The 20,494-nt window shown below is 38.4% G+C and overlaps 1 protein-coding gene across 1 annotated transcript in view; it reads left to right on the top strand.

Annotated features, from left to right (window-relative positions):
• The window catches only part of SDK1 (sidekick cell adhesion molecule 1), a gene marked incomplete at its 5' end in the record, with an annotated part of 840,176 nt that overhangs the window by 61,082 nt on the left and 758,600 nt on the right, over nucleotides 1-20,494 (top strand). The window lies entirely within an intron of this gene.

Genomic DNA, 20,494 nt, shown 5'->3' with positions numbered 1-20,494 from the left:
CCATCCCAATCTTCCCTTCTATTCATTTCCACTCCTAGAAGTGAAAAGGAGCCTGGTATGACCTGGCATCTCCTCTATATCATAACACCCTGATTTAAACTTCTTCGTGTTTTTATGAGAACCAAATGAGACAGTTAATGCAAAGCACTTAGAACAGTACTTGACATGTAGTAAGAGCTGAATAAAAGTTAGCTATTACATGTAAAATTTGAATAAATAATAAATAATATAAATAATATAAATGTTGCCCCTTGTTTTCTCTATTTTATATATAAAAGTCAAGAAGTCTGTAATTCTATGAAATCGTGTTGTCCCACATTTTTATACGTCATTGCCCTACCTCCTGCCTCCTTTAATAATGTAAATAGTTTGATTGAAGCACACTGATGCTCATTTATTTATGTATTGTCTACATCTGCTTTCACTCTACAGTGGCAGAGTTGAACAGATGAGACAGAGGTTATGTGGTTTGCAAAACAAAAATTATTTACTATCTGTGCGTTATAGGAAAAGCTTGCCAACGCCTGATACACAGGGTATTCTGATCCAAAGTAAAAGTAAATAGAAAGAACTCAATTATAGAACAGCTTTCTGAAACCAGCGTTTAGTCTTCGTTTCTCTTAATCCCATATTGAAACAAATGGTGTTGTATAAAAGAGGATAGCCCAAAGTAAGATGTTTATTCAGGTTTTCATTTATGTTGCTATCAAAGAGCTGGTCTTGAGTCACTGTACATTATTGAAACATTACCAACTGCAGTGAACTATGTGAATTAATTTAAATGCTTGCAGTTCCTTTTCTTTCATAATAGATGAAAACCTGAACCTATGAAATTTGTGGTACATCTCTTTCCACTTACTAAGAATAAAGACTTACGTTTCTGCTGTGCAATGGTTTGCTTTCATAAGAATTAGTATTTCAAGGCAGCTCTGAGCCTCATCAGCTCCCAGTACCAACTCAGACAATTAAACATGGTGGGGAGTCAGTGGTATCACCTTCATCCACAGGAGGCAGCATGTTGCTACCCATTGAGAAGGACTTTTAAAACCAAACTGTGTTTCAAAATGTGTCATTACTATTACCTGAATCACTTAGATTCAAGCCATAATAAAGAGTACAAACATAGGCCTAAGATAATATTTGAATTTAGATGACTTTTTTTTTTTTTTTTTTTTTTTTTTTTGCGGTATGCGGGCCTCTCACTGTTGTGACCTCTCCCGTTGCAGAGCACAGGCTCCGGACGCGCAGGCTCAGCGGCCATGGCTCACGGGCCCAGCCGCTCTGCGGCATGTGGGATCTTCCCGGACCAGGGCACGAACCCGTGTCCCCTGCATCGGCAGGCGGACCCTCAACCACTGCGCCACCAGGGAAGCCCTAGATCCGACTTTAAATTGAAATGTGTATATGGCTTTAGAGAGTATGGTTTTGATAGTGTGATCGTTAATTTCTCAAAAGTGAATCTGCTTCTTGAATATGTGGGTTTTCAGAGCAGTCTCCTTACTGGCAGGGGAGTATCAGACAAGTGGTGTTTTTCAGACAGCAAGGCAGATGGCTCTTTTTCTTCAGTACAGGGTGTGCCAACCAAAGGAGACAGCTACACGAATGTTAACCCCCGAGGGAGTGAGAAAACAGTTGCTGTCAGTTGTTCTTTATAAGTCTGTAGCTTGACTTCAGAATGATGTGGGAAAAGAAATCTTTTAAGAAAAGTATGCATTAGATGCACAAGTCCAGCCTGTAATCTCAGTTCTCACTAAAACAGTGGAAGATGATGTAATGTAAAAAGGAAACAACTCTTAGGTCTGACGTTTCTGAGATAATGTGGTGGCACACTACTTGAGCCTGATAGGTCGCTTCCCAACTCCTGTTAAAACATACATGCAGGTGACAAATACGGGCAATTGCACTATAAAGCAAATGCCATATACTAAGATCTGGGTAGAAGCTTCCTAAATATGGTTGGTGGGATGGATTGAGACTAGTTAAGGATTATATAGCACTTGTTCTGCTTCTGAACTAGAATAGGGCATATGGCCCCACCCAACATAGGACACAGTTTAAAGGTTGATTTGCACAGCATGCCTAACTTCAGGAAGCATGTGGGTTACGCTGAGTGGCAAAAGTTTGCCATTGGTAGACTTCTGTTTTTTTTTTTTTTTTTTTGCTTAAAAAAGAGAAATTTATTTTCTCACAGTTCTAGAGCCTAGAAGTTTAAGATCAAGGTGTTGGCAGGGCAGGTGGCTGTTTCCTCCCTGTGCCTTCACACGATCTTCCCTCCGTATGTCTGTGTCCTCATTTCCTTTGCTTACAGGGACACCAACCATACTGGATTGAGGCCCATCTGAGTGACCTTATTTAACCTTAGTCACCTCTTTTTTTTTTTTTAACATCTTTATTGGAGTATAATTGCTTTACAATGGTGTGTTAGTTTCTGCTTTATAACAAAGTGAATCAGCTATACATATACATATGTCCCCATATCTCTTCATTCTTGTGTCTCCCGCCCTCCCACCCTCCTTATCCCACCCCACTAGGTGGTCACAAAGCATGGAGCTGATCTCCCTGTGCTATGCGGCTGCTTCCCACTAGCTATCTATTTTACGTTTGGTAGTGTATATATGTCCATGCCACTCTCTCACTTTGTCCCAGCTTACCCTTCCGCCTTCCCGTGTCCTCAAATCCATTCTCTAGTAGGTCTGTGTCTTTATTCCCGTCTTGCCCCTAGGTTCTTCATGACCATTTTTTTTTTTAGATTCCATATATGTGTGTTAGCATATGGTATTTGTTTTTCTCTTTCTGACTTACTTCACTCTGTATGACACACTCTAGGTCCATCCACCTCACTACAAATAACTCAGTTTTCTTTCTTTTTTATGGCTGAGTAATATTCCATTTTATATATGGGCCACATCTTCTTTATCCATTCATCTGTCGATGGACACTTAGGTTGCTTCCATGTCCTGGCTATTGTAAATAGAGTTGCAATGAACATTTTGGTACATGACTCTTTTTGAATTATGGTTTTCTCTGGGTATATGCCCAGTAGTGGGTTTGCTGGGTCATATGGTAGTTCTATTTTTAGTTTTTTAAGGAACCTTCATACTGTTCTCCATAGTGGCTATATCAATTCACATTCCCACCAACAGTGCAAGAGGGTTCCCTTTTCTCCACACCCTCTCCAGCATTTATTGTTTCTAGATTTTTTGATGATGGCCATTCTGACCAGTGTGAGATGATATCTCATTGTAGTTTTGATTTGCATTTCTCTAATGATTAATGATGTTGAGCATTCTTTCATGTGTCTGTTGACAATCTGTATATCTTCTTTGGAGAAATGTCTATTTAGGTCTTCTGCCCATTTATGGATTGGATTGTTTGTTTTTTTGATATTGAGCTGCATGAGCTGCTTGTAAACTTTGGAGATTAATCCTTTGTCAGTTGCTTCATTTGCAAATATTTTCTCCCATTCTGAGGGTTGTCTTTTTGTCTTGTTTATGGTTTCCTTTGCTGTGCAAAAGCTTTAAGTTTCATTAGGTTCCATTTGTTTATTTTTGTTTTTATTTCTATTTCTCTAGGATGTGGGTCAAGAAGGATCTTGCTGTGATTTATGTCATAAATAAATCTAAGGGTTTAGATTTTTTCTAAACTGTTTTCCTCAAAGAGTTTGATAGTGTCTCGCCTCTGTTTTCCTCTAAGAGTTTGATAGTGTCTCGCCTTACATTTAGGTCTCTAATCCATTTTGAGTTTATTTTTGTGTATGGTGTTAAGGAGTGTTCTAATTTCATTCTTTTACATGTAGCTGTCCAGTTTTCCCAGCACCACTTATTGAAGAGGCTGTCTTTTCTCCATTGTGTATTCTTGCTTCCTTTATCAAAGATGAGGTGACTATATGTGAGTGGGTTTATCTCTGGGCTTTCTATCCTGTTCCATTGACCTATATTTCTGTTTTTGTGCCAGTACCATACTGTCTTGATTACTGTAGCTTTGTAGTATAGTCTGAAGTCCAGGAGCCTGATTCCTCCAGCTCCGTTTTTCTTTCTCAAGATTGCTTTGGCTATTCGGGGTCTTTTGTGTTTCCATACAAATTGTGAAATTTTTTGTTCTAGTTCTGTGAAAAATGCCATTGGTAGTTTGATAGGGATTGCATTGAATCTGTAGATTGCTTTGGGTAGTAGAGTCATTTTCACAATGTTGATTCTTCCAATCCAAGAACATGGTATATCTCTCCATCTATTTGTATCATCTTTAATTTCTTTCATCAGTGTCTTATAATTTTCTGCATACAGGTCTTTTGTCTCCTTCGGTAAGTTTATTCCTAGGTATTTTATTCTTTTTGTTGCAATGGTAAATGGGAGTGTTTTCTTAATTTCACTTTCAGATTTTTCATCATTGGTGTATAGGAATGCAAGAGATTTCTGTGCATTAATTTTGTATCCTGCTACTTCATTGGTAGACTTTTGAGCCAGTCAATCAGTGTCCTTAACCTGCCCCCTTTCCCCATCTCCACTGGTTCATTTCCGTTCGTTTTCCTCTGAAAGGTAACTCCCAATGTGAAACCCAGTAGTGGGAGCTAGAGGGAGATGGCTAAGGGTGCCCTACACCATTGAATGCATGTCACTTAAAGAAAAGCTTTTTAAGTAGAAAAAGCCGTGGGTGCCCATGTGTTTCATGTATTATGTACAGTGCATGTGACAGCTGACAGGAGTACCTGTCAGAGCAGGAAGAGTTTCTCTCTCCACATGCTCACATTAGAAGGAATGTCTGTCACACATCAGCAGTTGAGCTGAGAGTAGAACGCATCTCATTTCAATCTGAGTTTCATTCTGAGAGGGAGAACCTGCCAACATTTAGTGGACACTGAGGAGACTGAAGACAAGTTACCTTGTCTGCAAAAACGTTAAATTTAAATAGCCCTCTCCTCTACAAAACTACATATAAGGAAGATGTCTATCATGGAGATTTGAAAAGATTTTCGAAAATAAGGGAAATGAAATAATGACTTTGAAGACACAGTGTGTCTCTCCAAAAATGATTGCATGTAAGAAACATATTTAGTATAAATTTACAACAAATTTAGTGTAAGTCTCCTGGGATCTTAAAATCATGGCCTCGGGCAAAAAGGAAACCAGAGAGCCCTAAGGAGGAACAGGATGAGTTGAAAGCAGAAGTGTCAAAGCTGGTTGAAATAAAAGAATGCACGAAAACCAGAATTGCAATAAAATTTAAAATTAAGGCAATCAAAAGAATACTTGATATGCCAAAACAAGGAAGTGTATCATGGATGACAAGCTTGAGAACAGAATGCAGAGAAGAAAAGGATAAAGGTATGTAAATATGAAAAGTAGATATGAAGGACAGATAACACCTCTTCAACCGAAGAGGTGTTCCATAGCAGGAAACTAAAGCAGTAGGCAGGGAATTCATGAGTGAACTTTCCCATGCCCGAGAGAGTGTGAGTAGAGATCAAAAGGGTGTCCTGAGAACCAGCCAACAGTAATGACTAAAGGTTCTTACTTAGGCCTATTCTGCCAAACTATTTGAACTTTAAGGATAAAGCAAACCCAGGAAGAAAGCAGGTTACCTACAAAGGAATATACTAAGTCTGTGGCTCAGTAATTGTGTTCAGCTGAGTTTATATATATATATAAAATCTTGTTTGTAAATGACTGTTTTCAGATGTAAAACAACAGCATTCATGTTGCATCCCTTAAAGAGCTGCTTAGATACATATTTCATCCGTGGGGGAGACGACTGTTGGGTTTTAGCTTATTTCTCTGACTTTGAAAGGAGAGCATGGAGTTGTATAGCTTCCTGACCTTTTGGGAAGTTGGAATATATTTATGTGTTGTGTCCTTTGATTGGAGGTTAGCAGTACAGGCTGTCAGACTATTCTAGCTCAACTGGAAACCCACCAACCAAACACAAAACCAAAAACAATCCAACTATATTTCCTTTATAAAAGCTATGTGTCAAAGGCTTTGAGTCATAGCCTATGTGTCAAAGGCTATGGCTAAAAGGCTTTAAGGAAAGAAATTAGTAAATGTGAACAAAGAGAATAGAAGTTCTCTTACCCTAAGACAAAGCATTAAAATGGGACAAAAGTAATCATGAAGATGAAAAGTACAAGCCAGAATAAAGTAATGACATTAATTTTTATGGGATAAATTACATCACAATAAACATTTATCACTGGCAATGCAAAGGAAAGCAAAGAGTGATGAGACACTAATGTTTCTTTTTGACAGATCATTAGACAAGAAGTCAGGACGATAGAAGGCATGAATATTGTAAGGGTGATCTAAGATACATGTTGAGAGCTTTACCCTGAAAATAGAGATGATTCCTTCTTTTCCCAGGGCCCCAGGGAATTCTTTTTCTAGATCATAAAACCTAAACTTCCAACAAACTGAGTATAATAGAAAATGCATTCTCTAACCACAGTGAAATTTCAAAAATGTTGTACATGAAAATTTAAAACAAAAAGTGCCGATTTCCCCTCCCCCCCCAGTTCAAGCCATCTCTTAAATAACTCTTGATTGGGTCAAAGAGAATAGCAAAATTAAGATAAAAAAAAATCTAGAAAAAAGTATAATGGAAAGTGCATATTAACACTGAGATTTAGTCAAAGCAGTACATAGAGGAAAATTAATGTCCTTAAATAGTGACATTTCGTAGCAAGAGGGAATAAAAAGCATTTCAGCACAGACATAAAAGAAAAAGAAGTTATTAAAAAATATGCACTAGAAAACAGACAATTGATAAATTTATGTTAGTTCTTTGGGAAAAATGCTCCAGTATATAGGCAAGACTTTAGGTAACCTAATTGAGACAGAACAAAATATGGAAAAGGGCAAAAATACATATATCATGACTGTGTTCATAAATTTGAAGCCCAAATGAAATGGATGCTTTTCTAGTAAAGTGTAAATTACCCAAATTGACTGAAGTAGAGGAGAAGAGCCATAAGGATAACAATATTAATAGCAGTAAGTGAGGGCTGTTGGAGAGCTAGCCCCACGCACTCCCAACACAGAAATCTATACCCAAATAGTTCCACTGGTGAATTCTTCCAAACAGATCATACCTACGGTACATAAATTGTTCCTAAACATAAAAAGATGGGAAACTTCTTTTTAAACCTCTTTACTGCCCTATTGGTTGCCTTTTCAACGTCTGTTTGTCCTTGCCACCCCTCTAAAAAGTTTTCTGATTTTTGTCAGGGATCCATTCCATCTTCAGCTCCATGGGGTGGTCTGTGATTAGTCTAAGAACCAATTGATGGGAAAGTAATTGTCCCAGTGCCATTTGTTATAAAGATTGTTCAGTGGGAAAGAAATAGGCTTTTCAACAAGAGGGACGATTGGATATCCACATGCAAAAAGATGAATCCAGAGCTGTGCCTTACACCATACACAAAAGTTAACTCAAAATGTATCACAGACCTAAATGTAAGAGCTCAAATGACAAAACTCTTAGAAGAATACGTAGCTAAGAAAGCATTTGCCTAATCCTATGTCATGAAAAGCACAAGAGATTAAAAAAAAATGGATAAATTGAACTCCATTGAAATTGAAAACTTTTGTGCTTTAAAACACACCCAGTTACATCTTACTACCATTTTGCAACTGAGGTTTTTTTATTTTTCTGCTGGAAATTTTTTAAAATTTAAAAATTTTATATAATTTTTAAAGATTACTTTCCATTTACAGTTATTAAAAAATATTGGCTATATTTCCTGTGTTATACAATACATTCTTGAGCCTCTTACACCCTATGGTTTGTACCTCCCACCCCCCACCCCTGTATTGCCCCTCCCCCTTCTAACTGGTAACCACTAGTTTGTTTTCTGTATCTGTGAGTGAGTCTGTTTTGTTATATTCACTAGTTTTATTTTTTTTAGATTCCACATATAGGGGGCTTCCCTGGTGGCGCAGTGGTTGAGAGTCCGTCTGCCGATGCAGGGGACACGGGTTCGTGCCCCGATCCGGGAGGATCCCACATGCCGCGGAGCGGCTGGACCTGTGAGCCATGGCCACTGAGCCTGCGCGTCTGGAGCCTGGGCTCCGCAACGGGAGAGGCCACAGGAGTGAGAGGCCCGCGTACCTTAAAAAAAAAAAAAAAAAAAATAGATTCCACATATACGTGATATACTGTATTTGTCTTTCTCTGTCTGCCTTACTTTACTTAGCATAATGCCCTCCAAGTCTGTCCATGTTTCTGCAAATGGCAAAATTTCATTTTTTTAAATGGCTGAGTAGTATTCCATTGTGTGTGTGTGTGTGTATAATCACATCTTTATCCATTCATATATTGATGCAAACTTAGGTTGCTTCCATATCTTGGCAGTTGTAAATAATGCTGCTGTGAACATTGGGGTGCATGTATCTTTTTGAATTATACACCCATACACCCAGGAGTGGAATTGCTGGGTCATATGGTAGTTCTATTTTTAGTTTTTGGAGACATCTCCATACTGTTCTCCAAGAATCTGAGTTCTTGAGAACATCATTTGGCTCCTGAACAAAAGAACCCTAAAACTAGCTCTGCCTCTGCAGTGATCATTATAGGAGATGGTCAGCTTACTTTTTGTGAAAGTTTGAGTTGGAGTTTTTGTTACTTGCAGCTGAATACATCCTAAGTGATAAACAGTGAAATGAAATAAACTAACCTCCAAAGATAGCAAATGATGTAGGATAGTATACGTTGTAGGCTGTATTGGCAGAACTGCAAATGTATTAAAGTGATGGATTTTATTTCAAAATACAGAATTACCTAAATTCTAACATTCTGGAAGTATCCTTTTATGTTTTGGTTACATTCCCAATTTAAAAATTCTATAATAAGAAAACACACGAAAAATAAAATTGCAGGATTTTGATGATGAAAATTAAATTTTAGAAAGTAGAATTCAACAGTTAATTTAAAAAATATAAGTGGAATTTATTATTTGGTATTAAGAATATAATTGAAGTTATGAATAAATCAATGGAGGAAAACCATATGGTCTAAATAGATATTGTGAAGTTATTTGATAATTTCACATTTATTCCTTATTTTAAAAAGGAAAATCTTTAGTAATAGGAAAAGAAGGATTGAAGGGTGCTTTCTGATCTTAACATTGTTAAAGATGTCTCAAAGTAATAGTTTAACATCACTTATTATAGTGGAAATTCTAGAAACACTTATTTAAAAAACCCAAATAAGGGTGTTATCAATTCCAGTAAAAAATGTTTCCTTTTGGAAGTGTGACATAATGTTATTTGACACTGAAAAATAAGTGGTAAATGACAGGAGGAAGCAAAATTATTGTAATTTTGAAGATATGATTAGGAAAAAAGAAAACTGACAAACTATTAGAAGCACTTTACTAAGATGCTTATTTACAAATTAAGTGTGTAAATTTCAGTAACTTTCTTTTACACCAACAATAACCATTTAGAATAAATAACAGAGAAAACCCCATTCACAATCACAAACCCCCAAACTTGAAATACACTTGATAAGAATTGTATATGAGTTATGTGAAGGAAACCATAAAACTTTTTAAAGGGACAAAAAGACTTGAAAAAAAAGTCACACCTTGTTTTCACATGAGAATAGCCAACTTCGTAAAATGTCAGTTTTACCTTGGTCTGTAAATTCAGTGTAATCCCAATTCAAATTGTAGTAGAATTTTCTTTTTTAAACTTGATGTTATGATACCCATGGAAATTGGAATGATGGAAGTCTTTAGATTCATGGTCACTTATTGATAGCTAGAGGCTGGATGATTGGGGGAGGTTATCTGAGTCTGGTATCAAGAATCCACTATTGCTTTAAGTGGTTCACTCTTTAGGAGCAAGGCCACCTCTTAACTGGTCTTAAATTCTCTACTTGGGACTTGTTAACTCTCTGGAAGGTGTATGACCTTTTCCCCCCTAGTTGTGTACAGGACAGATTGTCATCAGCTACTGTGGCTACCCAAAAGATTTTTTTCCACAATTGACTTTCTACCTTCATCCTACTCTCTTTGGGGAGTTTAGCTGCCTTACTTTAATGTCTTAGCCAATCATAGCCCTGGCACCACTACAGTCTAACTCTTTCTCTGAAAGTTGAGGCAGTTTGCTTCAAAATATTACCTGAGGCAATATATGATCTTCCTCTTGCCTACTTCCTTGGCCACTATACTTCTCAGGTCACCCCATTCTCTCTACACTATAGCTTTACTGGCCTTTTTTTTCAGTGCTTGGAACAAGTCAAGTTCTCTCCTCATCCCAGGCCCTTTACTTATGGTGTTCCCTCTCTCTGGACCAATTCCTGACCATTCTCCTCTCCCTGTCTCCCCACTCCCCACCCACACATTTGGTCAACTCTAATTCACCCTTCAGGTCTCTGATTAGTTAACTCTTCAGAGAGACTTCTCCTGACCTTTTAAAATTGATTAGGTCCTGTTGTTATGCTCACTCTTTCGGTCCCTGAGCTTTTCTTTCATAGCACTTAACAGTTAATCATGTGTTTATTTTGTTTATAGTCTGTCACGCTCATCAGAGGACAGAGACTACGTCTGCTTAGTTCACCATTGTAGGTCCAGCACCTAGATGGTACCTGCCACGTAGTAGACATTCAGTACATATTTGGTGAATGAATAAGTGTACAATAACTTAAAACATGTTTCATGAGTAGCATAACATGTTTAATGATGCTATATAGGCATTTTACTTACACAGCTTCTACAACCACTCAACACTATTTATCACAGAGACCAATCTGTCTCTCATGTCTAATAAAGTAAATTGGAAGTTCATTTTCAAGAATAGATATTTGTGAGTTGTTGAAAAAAATTTTAGAAAATGAACAGTAATGAGGGCAGACTTGCCTTTACATGTAATAAAATTATGATAAGGCTGTGATTATTAAATCACTGCAATATTGGCCCAGGAAGAGACAGAAAAATGAAATAAAGTCTAGAAGTAAACCCAAGTATATATGGAGTTTTAGTATAGGTCCAACATATTTCATTTTAAATTAGTGGAAAACTGAAAGGTGGTAACCAGCTTGTAAGATGGCCCCCAGTGATCCTTGTCGCCTAGTATTGTCATCCTTCTTAGACCCTCTGACATTGGATAGGGCTGACCTACGTAACCTAAAGAACATTATGAAAGTGACAGTGTGTGACTTCCAAGGTTAGGTCATAAAAGACATTGCAACTTCTGTCTTGTGTTCCCTTGGATCATTTGCTCTGGGGGAAGCCAACTACCATGTCATGAGAACACTCAAGCAATGCTATGGAGAGGATCATGTGGAGAGGAGCTGAGACCTTGGTCAACAGCCACCATCAGCTTGCCAGCCATATGCGTGGGCTCTCTTGGAAGTGCATCCCACTGCCCCAGTCAAGCCTTTAGATGACTGCAGATCTGGGTGACATCTTGCCCGCAACGTCATGAGGATCACCAAACCAGAACCACAGAGCTAAGCTGCTCCTGAATGCCTGATCTAAAGAAGCTGTGTGAGATAATGTTTATTGTTGTTTTAAGCCAGTAAGTACTGGGGTAATTTGTTATACAGCAATAGGTAACTGATCAGATGGATTCTTAAATAAATGGTGTTGGAATAACAAGTCAGCCAGCCAGTATTTGGGGAAAAAGATGAGTTGGATTCTTACTATATTTTTTTTATCAAGAAAATTCCAAGTGAATCAAAGATTTCATTGTAAAAAAATGGAACTATTAATGTATTTAGGAGAAAATAAAGCTGAATATTTTTATACTCCTGGGGCAGAAAAACATTTCCTAATTATGAATATGAAGTTTCCAAACCATAAGGTAAAATTCAGAACTTTTTTTTTTTATGACAAAGAAACCTTATAAGCAAGGGTTAAAGGTAAACTATGAATTAGGGAAACATGTTAGCAACCTGTGTTACGAAAGTTTTTATCTCTTAAATATTGACAGCTCTTGAAAATCAGCAATAAGAAGATTCTCTCTGTAGATGGGTTGGCCAATAACATGCATGAGCAATTCACAAAGTAGGAATACTAATTCATGCATGAGTAGTAGTTATCTGAGAAATATAATTAAGAACAATGAACAATCACATTTTACCTATCAGATTGGTAGAGATTAAAAAGATTGAGATTGAAAAGATTCCTTTATCTGCAGGAAGGTTAGAAAATGTGGGTGGGAATATAGATTTGTCTGACTTTCTTGGAGGGCAGCCTGACGTGTCTCAAAATGGAAATACAAAACTTTTCTACTTGCATGAGTTTATCCTCAGATACAGAAGGATGTATATATTATGAAATCCCCAAGCCTGATTTTTGGCCTCGTCACATTTCCTTCTGCCTTTGTCTCTGTCTTCCACCTCTATGAATTCTGTTTCCCGTTCAGAAATTCCTGTTGAGCCCTCCTGTATCTCCTATCTGCTTCTCAACATTATGCTCTTATTTCTCAAATGTTTCTTCTCTATATTAGTAATTTCCTTAACTTTTAACTTCCATGTTGCCAACTCCTTCTTCTTCCATGTCTATTGTAACATTCAACCCTGCTTTGAAAATTTTATTTTGGCAATTAGTTTTAACTTCCAAAAATACTTTATCGTCCTTGATAAATTCTTTTCTCTAGGAGTCTGTTCTATGATGGGTCCAATAGTTCTTGAATGTCTCTGAGGATGCCACTTAGAAACTTTTTAAAGTTCTCTTCAGATTTCTTGATGATGGCTGTTTGTTCCAGAGTTAGTTGTGTGTGTTCATCTTGCCCCTTTCTTCCCATGCTATTAGACTATCTCCAAGGCCTGGTGCTTCTTGGCTAACTACTTGTACTTGTGAGTGAAGGACTAGGTGAACTGGTGCTGGAGCTGCTCCAGGTTTCCTCTTCAGGTGAACAGGTCTGTTTTCCTTTGAGTGGGAGGGTTACTGCATCCTGGTCCACATGGAGTGGGGACTGTGCTGCTTGGCATGCTTCCCTGTTGGGTGCCGTGTGGGTGGGGAACCAGGCAGCAAGCTGGGTCCCCTCCAGGTTGTCACTGTAGGAAGGGCTTCACTGTGTCATGGGGTGTGTCGGTGTTTATGTTATGAGGCAGTGCTGCTGCTCTCCCTCCCCACTTTTCCTCACCGCCAGTCCCTGTCTTTTCCAGAGGTTCAGAGTTTTCTTTCTCTGTTCTTCTCTCTTACATTGTAACATCCACGCTTGGAGCTCTCCGCAGGTAAACCATCTACTTTGAGTTTCTTTTTCACTGCCACACGGAGGGCAGGGGGTTATGGGTGGGGTGCTTACGAGTCCAGCTATTCTCAAGTCTCCTTTTTAATCAACTTATTTGTCGAGCTACGCTTGCTTTTCTGTACGTGTTGACTCTGAGCTGGAAACTTCTCTTGGATACTTGGGGAATCCTCTAGTCTTCTGTTTGGGGCCACAATGAACACTGCTCTGTCTTCCGGGAGTCCCTCATATTTTTGGTCCTGCAATTTTTCTGATTTCCAGGCATCCTATAAAATATTTAATCTGATGGCACCATTTTTTGTGTCCAGGATTCTTTCATTTTAAAAACAAAAGTCTTTTCTGTCAGTGCATGAGGCCTTGGGTGGGAGGGGAAGTAGACACTTTTGCTCAGATGCCCTGGTTTTTGGTTTTTTTATGGGTGTGTTATCTCCTTGAAGTTGTCTAAATGTGATTATTTAAAACCTTTTTCTGCTTACTGTATTAACGGTTTAGTGAGGGGTTAGGAGTGTGCACGTATGCCTCTTACACATGAGGAGACACTGAAGTCACGGTTAGGATTCAGACCAGGCTGGCTGACTTCAAGGCCCATCCTTGTAACTGCTTCACTGTCTCTTCTGGGTGTTCGTTAGGTGCCTCTTTTTCTTGCTATTTGATTACCTCAAACATCCGGTGTTGCTTGTATTTCTGTTCACATCTCTAGGTAAGGATCTATTACGGAGTGTATTTCTTCACCTCAAGTGAGAATTCCCCCTCCCACTGGCCAGCGTAGGTTCGGTGTCGGAGCTTGACTTCAGATGGCTTTTCCGGGGCAGGTAGGGGCCTGTTCGGGGGCAGGGGTTCACTTCACTGTCCTGCTGGGCGAGGCCGCTCTGCTCCATTGGGTCCGGCCCTGTGTGCGCCTGGCTGTCTTCCCTGTTAGAAAGCTGTGCTCGTGCCCACCCCCCCTTCCCTGGAGCACACGTCAGAGCTCAGCAGTCGGAGTAGGGGCACTAACTCAGCACTCCCACCCTCTCGTTAATTACTTGGCCACTTGTCTGTGGCCAGCTCCCTCTCCTAGCCTGTGCTGTACTGATAATGGGATTATTCTGAGCTTCTCCTGGGGAAACTTGTCAGCTGTCACAGGTTCCTTGTATTCCCTTGGATTTGCCATTGTGCTACCATCAATCTTAGTTTTTCCAGAAGTTCACTCATCTATTCCACAAATGTTTATCGTGGAGGGCAGTGTGCTGAGCATTAGAAAATAAAGGTGAACAAAGAGAGAAACAGCGCATCATGATGGAGTTTCTACATAGTCATGCGGGGAACATAGGCATTAAACAACCACCTCACAGAAAAGGTCATGTTCTGTGATGAAAAGTTGCATTGTGCTTTGGGGACATATGGAAGGGCTACTTAGTGGAAGAGGGGTTGTCATGGAATTCTACCTGGAGTAAGTGACCGTTGACCTGAGCAATGGGAGGAGGAAGAAGGACTAGGAGATGAAGAGTGAGGCCATGTGGAGGGGACAGGAGGGGAAGGAGACCTTACAGATGAAGGGGAGCATGGGCTGCTGGGTACTTACTGTTGCTGCGGGTTCGTTTTCATTATATATTTATTCTCCCGTTTCATGGAGTTTGGGAGGGAGAAAAAGCTAGATCAACTGTCTTGATCGAACCAAGAAGCCTCAAAGAATAATAACCTGGGAAAAATGTATGATATAAGCAATAAATGAAAAAGCATAAAAAACTTACATATCATATGTGTTATGCCATATATATATATATATAAGTATGAAGGCACTATACCAGTACCAAAAATGTTATCCTTGGGAGGTGGGATGGCATGATTTGATGACCTTTTTTATACTTCTATTTGATTTTCAAATTTTCTATGAGTGTGGATTGCTTTTATAATCAGAAAAAAATTTTCTTAAAAGAAACTAATGTTTAACTTACGGTTTGGCTTATAATGATATGTAAAAAAATAATGCAGTTTGTGAATAGGTCAAGGGAACATCAACTGCAGTGTCATGAAGATGTTAAGAAGGGATGACTGAGAGTGGTAGGAGGGTGATCACCTGGTGGGTGTGGTGTTCTCTAAGCCTGAGGAGAGGCAGGAAGACAGTTTATATTGCCCTGTGTGCTGGTGAGTCCAGTATGCCAGGAACTGAGGCAGGGACTTGAGGTTTGGCAAAAGGAAGCCGTCGGTGGCCTTGGAGAAAGCAGTTTCAGTGGTGGCGGTGGGCTATGGAGTGAAGAGGGGTTAAGTAGTGACAGTGAAAGTAAATGACACTCAAAGGGTTGTAAGTGAAATGGAGGGGCAGGGAAGGGAGAGGAGTGATTGGAGGGAGACGTGCGTTCGAGAAGTGATGTGATCCTAGAGCATGGTTAAAGGTCAAAGATATTTAGAAATATTTTCCATGGAAGAATTATATTTCTCAAGGGACATGGAAGGTGTTGAGATCCAGAGCCCAGGGGGAAGGGTAAGCTTTGAAGGAAGGAAAGGTATATGGACACAGAGGGACTTTCATAGTTTGGTGGCAGGGATATGCGAGAGAACCTTCTGATGGCTTCTGTCTTCTCTAGGAAATGAGAAAAGACGTTATCCTCCGTGTTAGGAGAGAGACGGCAGACGTGGAGACTGAGGAGGATGGACAAGACCATTGATAAATGCTGTAGAGAATTTGGGAGAGTGAACTGTGGGTAGGTGGGTTGCATGAAGAGCCCAGTCATGGTTAGGGAACGTGAATGAAATTGAGTTCAGCAGCACCAAGCTGTGGAGTGCCGTTATCTTACAGGGAAAGGATTTTTAGAAATTTAGCTGACGTTTCTGACTGATACCTACAAGCACTTTAGAGGTATAGAACCATAAATTTGTACAAAAAGCTGTTAGAACATGTTTAATAGTTTTCTTTGTCTCTAAGACAAGTAATTTTTTTTTTTTTTTTTTTTTTTTGCTGTATGCGGGCCTCTCACTGTTGTGGCCTCTCCCGTTGCGGAGCACAGGCTCCGGACGCGCAGGCCCAACGGCCATGGCTCACGGGCCCAACCGCTCCGCGGCATGTGGGATCTTCCCAGACCGGGGCACGAACCCGTGTCCCCTGCATCTGCAGGCGGACTCTCAACCACTGCGCCACCAGGGAAGCCCACAAGTAATTTTTAATAATAATAACTAACATTTATTGAGGGCTCTACTCTGTCCCACATGAAAAGGTAAGCACGTTACCTGCATGATTCATGCAAACTTCGCAAGAAAAACCTAGGAAGCTGGTATATTATTGTCGCCATTTAAAAGATGACAAAACCTAGGCTCAGGTAATTAAATAACATGTCCTAGATCACAAGGCTAGTTAGTAACAACAGGGTTTGACCTGCGTCTCATTGACTCCAGAGTGGTGTTATTAACTAGTATTGTGTGGATTGAACCACATTGCCTGTTTTGTAGGTTAAAAAATGACAGAAGATTGGCAATTTTATGGTTCAACCCAGTACTCAGTACTTACTCAAATAATTGCCAAGGTCACTGGACTGCTTTGTTCCAGGCGTTGCCCTAAGTATTTTAATTGTCATAGTCTGTAACATTCTGAATTATTTATAATCTTAATTATCCTGATTTTTAAAATTATCATATTAGTGCTAATTTTTGAATAACATCCTTAGTTTTACTTTTGTTTTTTTGGTCACGCCACACGGCTTGTGGGATCTCAGTTACCAGACCAGGGATTGAAGCTGGGCCGCAGCAGTGAAAACACCAAATCCTGACCATTGGACTACCAGGGAACTCCCCAGTTTGTTTTACTTTAAATGAGTACATTTTGATAGTGATGTTACGTAAATGGTATTTTGTGGTGTTGGGGATCTGCTGGGAATATTGGCAAAAATATAGAAGAAAACAAACATTACAAGTTTAATTTCTCACAACATAAAAACTGACTAAATTGGAATAGGTGTAAGCCTGCTTATTTAGTGTTCATTTCTATTGTTTATTATCTATATCCATAATTTATCTATTGTATATGAATGCATATAAAATCATTATAAGCCAAACCACAGAATAAATGTCAGTTTAAGACTTTTTTTATTATAAAAGCAATCCATACTCATATAAAAGTTAAAAATCAAATATAAAAATTATATATAATAAAATACATATAAATTATATATAATCAGATATTATATATATATAAAAGTCAAATAATTATATATTTGTATTCTCCACAACATCTGATTCAGTGAGTGGCAGTCACTCAAATGTGGATTAGTTTTTAATTCAGTAGGTTTCCGACTTACTACGTATTTGTTGACTGATCAACCTGATTCTTTATGAAGCTTGTTTTGGGTAAAGGGAAGAAATTCCTTCCCAACTTCTCACTTCGTCTCCAATTTGCAAACACCAACAGGTACCAAAGATACTAATTAAAAGTAAATCACCCACTCTCTCATACTAATAAAATATTAGTTCTTAAATTGTATTGTTATACTTCAGTTAAAAATTCCAATTTAAAATTATGAGCTTAGAAATTGGATGAGTACTTTTTTCAAATTAAAGTCTTAGTTAAAAGGATAAAAAGTTATGCTTGTGGCAGTGTTTGGTTTACCAAGCTAGTGGAGGATATTCGACCTCTTTTATCTGCTTCCATACATAATCAGTTAGATTGCATGCATATCGAAGCACTTTAGGATACTAATTTTCCTCCATGTTGGGGACCTGATCTTAAACTGTATAGTCTTAGTATTTTCATATAACTTTTAGTTCAGGTACAAGAATTTTTAAAAGATGGCATGGGAATTAATTATGTGACTGAGAAAAATAATTTCTCCCAAGTTAATTGCACAAATTACTGTAGCCATAAAAGGTTAATGATTGTCAAATATCTTTGATGCATGGAACCTATTAAGTGCCATATCATTTGAATAAGTAGCTAGACTAGTCCTTCTTGGGCAAATGGTCTTAGTCAAAGGACAACAGTACATAGTGCTTTTTTTTATGTTTTAGAGAAACATTTTTTAAACTCTTCAGGTAGAGAACTTAAGTCAACCTTATGAGCCACAATAGATTCTTATATTTCAAATTAAGACAGTTTACATTTCAAAAGGTAATTATGATCATTTATTATCCACACTGTACTTCATAGAACTGCTAAGTTATTACTTGATGTTTATAAATAAATTTATTTTATGCAGACTCAGCATAGGCCTTAAAGAATTAGATAGAATAAATACACAATTATTACGGTGGATATCTGAAGTGAAACTTCTTTTACAGCTATTTATAGAAGAAAACTTTAATATTATATGGTTAATATTTTAATTTTATTTTAAAATGCCAAACTTCATTATGTGTTCCTTAATCTTTGCCTTTTAATCTTTCCTTTTAATGTATACGTTTTAGTGTTTTGCAGTCATTAGCCAGTTCCAAAGGAGTTAACTGGAATGTATTTTTATTTTCAATAGCAATATATCCTAAAGGACAGTCTGAAGAATACTAATTCCTTTAAGAGATGCTTTTCTGGAAATGATTCCATGCTTCAGTAACTTTGGGAAAGACTGCATACTATATCCTCTCCTTAGAAAGGTCACAAAGTACATTAACATATTGAAATATCTGAGAAAATCTAGAGTAAATAAATAAATAAAATTAGCACTGTCGAATTCAGTGTTTCCTAAACTTGATGACAGAACCTTCTTTTGTAAAAAAAAAAAAAAAAAAAAATTGAAGTATAGTTGATTTACAATGTTGTTAGTTTCAGGTATACAGTAAAGTGATTCAGTTATACATATATATATATATATTCTTTTTCAGATTCTTTTCCCTTATAAGTTTGTTTTCTATGTCTGCGGGTCTATTTCTGTTTTGTATATAAGTTCATTTGTATCTTTTTTTTAGATTCCACATATAAGTGATATCATGTGATATTTGTCTTACTACACTTAGTATAATAATCTCTAAGTCCATCCATGTTGCTGCAAATGGCATTATTTCATTTTTTATGGCTGAGTATTATTCCATTGTATATATGTACCACGTCTTTATCCATCATCTCTTGATGGATACTTAGGTTTATAAATAAAGATAGAATTTTTAGTAGTATGCATGATACTCATATATTTGTATATCATATAAATATAATGTAATATTTATGGAATATAAATATATAATTAAAGGAAATTTATCATATTCAACAAATATTATTGAATACATACTATGTGTCAGGCACCATGCTGGAGTAGAGAATGATAAAGAGAAGGTAACTTGCCCAAGTGGAGTTTACGTTCCAGTGGAGAAAGCAGATAATCAACAAGTAAACCAATGAGTAAATAAAATCAGTAGAAGGTGTGATACCTCCTGGGAGAGCAATAGCAGCATGCTGTGATAGAGAATCACTGCTGTGGTCGAGATGGGTCAACTTTTAGATAGAGCAGTGTGGAAAGGCCTCTCAGAGGAAGTAGCATGTCAACTAAAAGCTAACAGAGGGACAGGAAGGAGCCAACTCTAGGAGAAATGAGGGCAGAGGTAGAGGATCAGGGGAGAAGAGCTAGGTGAGTGTGGAAGGTTGAATAATGGCTCCCAAAGGTATCCAGGTCCTCACCCCTGGAACTTGTGAATATGTGATTAAGTTGAGGATCTTGAAATGGGGAGATCATCCTGGATTATCTGGGTGGGCCCCAAGTATAGTGTCCTTATAAGAGGCAGATTTGACTTCAAAATAGAAAAAGGCCACGTGACAGAAGCAGAGGGAAGTAGAATCAGAGAGAGAAGATGGTACACCTCTAGCTTTGAAGATGAGTAAAGGGGCGGGAAGCCAAAGAATACAGATCTAGAAGCTGGAAAAGGCAGGGAAATGGATCCTCCCCAAGAGGCTCCAGAGAGAGTGAGGCTCTGGCTGACTTTTGCCCTTTTAAAAAAAATTTATTTATTTAATTATTTTATTTTTTATTTTTTGGCTGTGTTGGGTCTTCGTTGCGGTGTGCAGGCTTCTCATTGCAGTGGCTTCTCGTTGCGGAGCACAGGCTCTAGGCGCGAGGGCTTCAGTAGTTGTGGCACGCAGGCTCAGTATTTGTGGCGCATGGGCTTAGTTGCTCCGTGGCGTGTGGGATCTTCCTGGACCAGGGCTCGAACCTGTGTCCCCTGCATTGGCAGGCAGATTCTTAACCACTGTGCCACCACGGAAGCCCGAGTTTTGCCCTTTTGTCCTCATATTTTGGACTTCTGGCTTCCAGGACTGTTAAGAGAGTAAATTGCTGTTGTTTTAAGCCATCAGTTTGTGATAGTTTTCCACTACTGCTATAACAAATTAATACAGATTTGGGTACCTGGAGGAGGGG

The sequence above is a fragment of the Mesoplodon bidens genome (genome assembly GCF_964165515.1).
Source record: "Mesoplodon bidens genome assembly, chromosome: 15".
NCBI classification, from domain to species: domain Eukaryota; kingdom Metazoa; phylum Chordata; class Mammalia; order Artiodactyla; family Ziphiidae; genus Mesoplodon; species Mesoplodon bidens.
Note: the sequence above shows the minus strand (reverse complement) of the source record. Positions and strands in the feature narration are given on the sequence as shown.